We start from the raw sequence: 6,137 nt of genomic DNA on the forward strand, positions 1-6,137 counted from the left end.
AGCTATCCAGTACGCTGTGATTGGCCAAATACCTCAAGCGTGTGACGGAGAGATGTGGGGTGTGTTAGAACGAGACGTTTTAGGAGTGTGTGGACGAGTCTTAACTTTTATAAATATTATCTCTTTGGGTTTGAGACTTTCAGCGTTTAACAGTCCAAAGAGAAAGGACAAATTTACATTTATCATATGACCCCTTTAAACCTTAGGTGAAGGAGGGTACAGTCTCTCTCTCTTCAGTCGGTGTGTGACCGCTGCTGTTCTGGACCGACTCTTGAGTGCCGATATCGTTTACTGGACGAACAGGAACCGAGACCTGACTGTGTTTCAGGAATAGCCTTCTCTTCCAGCACATCTCTGATCTTACAGCTGTGTTTAACTGCTGATAAAAGCAGCAGTGGGGAACGGTTGTGTCACATTGTAAGGCGGTGGGTTGAGCTGGTGTCGTATTTCACTACAGACACAGAGACATGGATCTGACCAATCAGAGCGCTCGTCCCAGCAGCCCATTCATAAAAGCATGTTACCCTTCACCCACATGCTCTCGCTCTCGTTCACTCACCCGCCATTACACCGAGAACAAGGACAAACACAATAATGCCGTCTCTCGCTGCGGAGTCTCTGAAACTCAGATCAAGCTCAGATCAACATATTAGGAAGATCTTTCTTTTAGCTGCTCTAACTGGTCGCCATTTCTTAGACGTTTTCACATATTTTGCCATTTTCTGAAGAGTCCAAATATTTTGGGTATCCCTTAATTAATATGAACACATTTATTAAATGAGAATTATTTACTAATTTAAAATGGTTTGTAGATTGTAGTTCAGTAGTTAGAGTTTGGTTCATGTCAGAACTGCTCTGAGCTTTATGGGATAGATGATGAGAGATGCTTCAGGTGAACGTCTGCTGTGGAAGCTGATATTTCATTACGTCTTCGAATGGACCGGCGCTCTGTGTGTGTGATGAAGGTATCGCACGCTCTTTCTCATCTGTCAGGATGACAGTAAAACAGCATTTTTTCTTTTCCTCACTTCATTCTCGTTTCTCTTCTTCCCAGCTTTTCTCTTTTTCTCGTCCGACCCCAAACCTGTTCCTCGTTGGCTATCTTGAGCTGGCAAACAATTGCACAATCAAACGCGAGGTGAGATACCTGTTTGCAGACCTGCTGTTTTCCTCTTCACGTGTTCTTTCTCTTCTTTCCCAGTGAATCGGCTCTGGAGTGCTGGAATGAAAGCATGAAGAAGCAGGTTACGGTTAGTCTCTTTGGCATCTGTCTCTAGTTTAATGCCTAATCTGCTTCAAAGGGTGCTGTCAGTCGTGTTTTTGGCAGCACTCGATGTCTTTTTCTCTACATTAAATACTTCACACTTTATCATCCATTTTTCAATCACAGAATCATCACAATAATGTGTCACAAGAAACACTGTATCTGTCTGGCACAATAAAACCATGATGACTTTGCTAAATGTTGAAGTACTCACATTCATCCAGCAGAAACCTCACGTCTTCCTTCATTATATCTCCAAATTTCCCTCTTTCTTTCATTCCTCTCCTCCAGTTTCCCCTCATTCCTGTCCTGATCTGTTCTTCTCTCCCCTTTTTTACTCCCACGCTGTAATCAAGTCACATGTTGCCGGTCCGACCCCTTTAAAGAGAGGCGGGAGCTCAGGTGGGCGGCGCCTCTTTGTCCTGACCAATCGTGTCAGAGGGGCGGAGCTCATGGTGCCTTTTTCTTAATGGGAAGGTCAGAGGTGAATTATAATTCAAAAACAGGAGGCAGAGTAGAGCATACTGATTCATTAGAAAACAGCCGATTCACTAAATCAGTTTTTCAGCAACATGCCCTTCATATTTTCATTGTGTAGAAACCATTTTATAAAACTGCAGACACTTGAGGTGCTGTTCTATAGGCTTCAGCTGTAACTACATGAGATCTCAAACTTTAATGCTTAAACGTCTATAGTTACACTGCCAAAAAGGCTTACCTTAGTAATTTTGTCATGTTTCTAGTCAAAAAAAAAAAGTCAAATTATCGGCCAGTGATGTAAGTAAAATGACCTTGTTTTAAGAGTATTCTACTAACCCTTCTGGCAGATAATTTTACTTCTTTAAAGCAAAATGCACTTAATTTAGTGTTTTTTCCCCTGGAAACAATATTAAATATCATTTTGCTTACTAAGTAAAATCATCTTAATCTAAAGGGGGTCCTTTTATGCTTTTGACCTTTTTCAACTTTAACAAACGACTCATTTGGACTATAATGCATATTTTGCAGGATTTGTGACCTCACAAAGATCGAGGAATGGGACGACACCTGGTTGGGCTGCACTAGAGAAGGCAACGAGTGTTATCACTGTGTCAGAGACACGCTAGCTTTCCCAAAACAAATGAGCTTAGAGTAGTTTACAATCATCCGGGTTTAAATCGCACTCAAACTGATTTGATTTTGACAATATTTACACTGAAGCTGGCAGGTGTCTATGGTAAGAGGCAGGACATTAACAGACCAGGTGTTGAGTACTGCCAATCACAGCACAGACTGGCCCAGCTAACCAATCACAGCACAGACTGACCCAGCTAACCAATCACAGCACAGACTGGCCCAGCTAACCAATCACAGCACAGACTGACCCAGCTAACCAATCACAGCACAGACTGGCCCAGCTAACCAATCACAGCACAGACTGGCCCAGCTAACCAATCACAGCACAGACTGGCCCAGCTAACCAATCACAGCACAGACTGACCCAGCTAACCAATCACAGCACAGACTGGCCCAGCTAACCAATCACAGCACAGACTGGCCCAGCTAACCAATCACAGCACATTTATTTGATACATGGACTATTCGAGCTGTTCATGCCAGACTGGGGAGAGAGTTGTTGTAATAATTAAAAATATGTGAAAAATAATTAGTTTTTCAAACAACCTGAGAGCCTGTTCTAGTACACCCCCCAAACTAAATCAAGACTTTATAAAAGAGCATAATAGGACACCTTTAAGAATTTGTATTTATTTTGACTAGAAACAAGCCTTTTTTTGCAAGTTCAGATCCAGAATGAGTGGCTGTAGTACTAGTTAAATGATTTAATATCTTTTAAATGTTTTTTGCAAATGATTGTAACTTCTACAAAACGTCTCCTGTGTTCTCGTGTTAATGGACTCTTGATTACAGCATGAGTGATTCCTGTGATTGTGTGGGCGACAGCGTCTGTGTGTGTTTTTGCAGAATATATTTACAGAGATGTGCTCAAATGCATAGTGTGGACTAATGTCTCAAGTGGCCTTTTGTGGTCATTGTTTCAGACGGTGGAAAAAAAGCTTGTATTGTTGTTTCAGATTAGTCGTAAACAATAGTTAGTCACTTATGATGACGTTTGATTTTTGTCTTCAGAACTGCTTCACTTGCGTCAGTCTATCAAAAGTGCAGCCGGTTTATACTAACCATGTTTCAAATATATATATATATATATATATATATATATATATATATATATATATATATATATATATATATATATATATATATATATATATATTCTTGTCTTTTTATCCTGATGGGTTTCTTCAGCTTACTAAAGATTGATTTAGGAGAAATGTTCAGAGAATCAGCAGGGTCAGATTTCAAGATAAATCAGCATAAATGTTAGCAGATCTAGCATTAACTGCTATTATGAATGGATTTAGGAAACAGAATTTGGTAACACTTTATTTGAAGGTGTCCTTGTTACAGGTTATATGTACATGCTATTATAATTATACTTAATTACATGCAAGTAATCCTAAACCAAACCCTAATCCTAACCATATAGTAAGTACATGTAGATAATTAATATCACTCAGTGCATGTATAATCACACTGTAACAAGGACATCTTCAAATAAAGTGTGACCCAGAATGATTTTAAACTGTTTCATCTGCTGAATTATCATAAAAATAACTGGTCATTTTGATGTTGTTATGAGCTGTGAAAGAGTTTTACGCAATTACTTTAAATGAAATTAAATTAAACCTTCAGCTTGAAGACAGACTGTGATTGTTTTTGGTTTAATAAATTAATATAAATAACTGTTGTAAAGAATTAGGCACACGGCTGTAAAACCAGCATTTTAACTGTGAAATGTTTCCTGACAGCATTTAAAGTCTGTTTCTCACTCGCCGAAGCGATGTTTAGATGTCAAAGCTAGTTAGTGTACTAGACTAGACATCCTCGTGTTAACTAACCATCATGAGCTCAACAAACACAAGCGAACTCGACCAACTAGAGTTCCGTTACCGGCGAGTTTAACCGAACGATTCTACAGAACCGCCATCGTCTTCATTAACCCGCGCTATTCGGTGCAGCTCGAGCCCGTCACTGCTTTAATAATAAACAGTAATGAAGTACAGAAGACACACGGATCTGAACGACGAGCAGAAAGAAAGAAAGATTTACCTTCATTCACGTGAACGCGCCTGTTTGCTGCTGAAACTAGAGAGAAAACACACGAGTTTAAACATATTCATATGATTCATATATCGATATATCTGTCAGTGATTTGAACTGCAGTGATCATCTGTTCTGTTTCTGATCTCCATCAGTCCATCTTCATAAAGCCACACATCAATCTGTGTGTTCTGTCTCCTGCAGTGTTTCCAGCTCCTGACTCTGGAAGCACAGACTTCACAAACTCTCAGATTGAGTGATGTTAACACAGGTTATTGAATTACATTAGTAAATACATCTCACACACAGATGAAGGCTCTTACCTGAGATGTCAGCACTAGCATTTATGATCCCATTTATTTTCCAAATTCTTCTTTCTTTCACTGTCCTCTTTTTTATTGTTTCCTATACTTGTCCTTTAGTGGCATGATCTGAAGTGAGCTGCATTCTACAAGCAGAGGATTTCTCACTGTGATATAAAATCACTTGTTCTGTTAAGCGTCTCTCTCTCTCGCTCTCTCTCATACACACACACACACACACTATGTGTTTCTTTCTCTCTTATTCACACAAGTGATCAATCGGCAGGCGTTGAACAGGCTTAACTCCATATACCTCTCCACCCCCGTGTGTGTGTGTGTGTGTGTGTGTGTGTGTGTGTGTGTGTGTGGTTCTCTGCCTACACACTCTCTCAAGGGCTCTCAGCTCCCAACACACTCACAAATAGCCTGATTCACACACACTCACACTCAGCATTCATATACAGCACATTTACACCGACAGCCGCCCACGAGAGCACTTCCATCCCTGCATCGCCCGTCTAATGGAGCCGCGCCGGAGGACGGCCCAGGCTAATTATGTTTCACCCTCCATTAATTAATAGAGGCATTATCTTACACAGGCTTAACTGTGTTTGTGTCTAATCCCTGACTTTGTGTGTAGCCCTTTGATATCAGACTTGGCGTCTGCTCCTCCTTCAGACCAAGCGTTAAGAAGTGTCAAGATCATGTAGGTCAAATCAAATTAGAATAAATTAAGTGCTTCTGTTTCACCAAAGAGGCATGAAGAGCGCCACTGCCTCCAACCTGCCAGCGGTGTCACACCACAGGACTAAATAAAGCAGTCACAGTAAAGAACAGATCCTCTTTCCAGTTCTATATGAGATTTACTGAATGCAAATCTTTGGGTCATTGACTCATTCCAGCCGTTAAACCAAACTGACTCAGATCGTATGTCAAACCGGTTCGATCCTTAATGAGAAATTAGTCTCAAATGCATTGCTGACATCCGTTTAGTGCGACACACCAAAGGCAACGCTCATTAGCATTCTGGTGCTGGTTAACAGATTAAAATGTGAGTGGGAGATGAAGAAGGAATGTGTGTCGCTCCACACTTCAGACTCAAGGGGAGGAGAACTAGTCAACCTAGACTAGCTTTTCAATAATTACCAGCAACCCTGATAATGGGAGAGTGACTCGGACAATACAGACAGAGCTTTCAGACTTGAAGACGGACAATACAAGATCAGAAAGTGGGATGGAATCTGTCCTCTCTCCATCTTCACATACACAAGCACAGACTGCTCTCTGTGTGTGATTTCTAGATTGTTCCTCTGTGATTCTGGTTCTGCTGGAGGTTTTGCTGCTGTGATGGACACAGGGCTCCTCACACGGCTGAAGGGTGTCGTCTGTGTGTGTGTGTGGGGGGGGGGTGA

General features: G+C 41.0%; 1 long non-coding RNA gene across 1 annotated transcript; it reads right to left on the bottom strand.

The window, feature by feature from the left end:
• Positions 1 to 1,079: 1,079 nt before the first annotated feature.
• Positions 1,080 to 5,362, bottom strand: LOC113102823 (uncharacterized). The gene is made up of 3 exons (XR_003291132.1): positions 4,433 to 5,362; positions 1,479 to 1,729; positions 1,080 to 1,219 (listed from the first exon to the last, which is right to left on the bottom strand). It is a non-coding gene; the product is annotated as an uncharacterized LOC113102823 (long non-coding RNA).
• Positions 5,363 to 6,137: the final 775 nt, after the last annotated feature.

This window comes from Carassius auratus, chromosome 6 (assembly GCF_003368295.1).
Source record: "Carassius auratus strain Wakin chromosome 6, ASM336829v1, whole genome shotgun sequence".
Taxonomy (NCBI): Eukaryota; Metazoa; Chordata; class Actinopteri; order Cypriniformes; family Cyprinidae; genus Carassius; species Carassius auratus.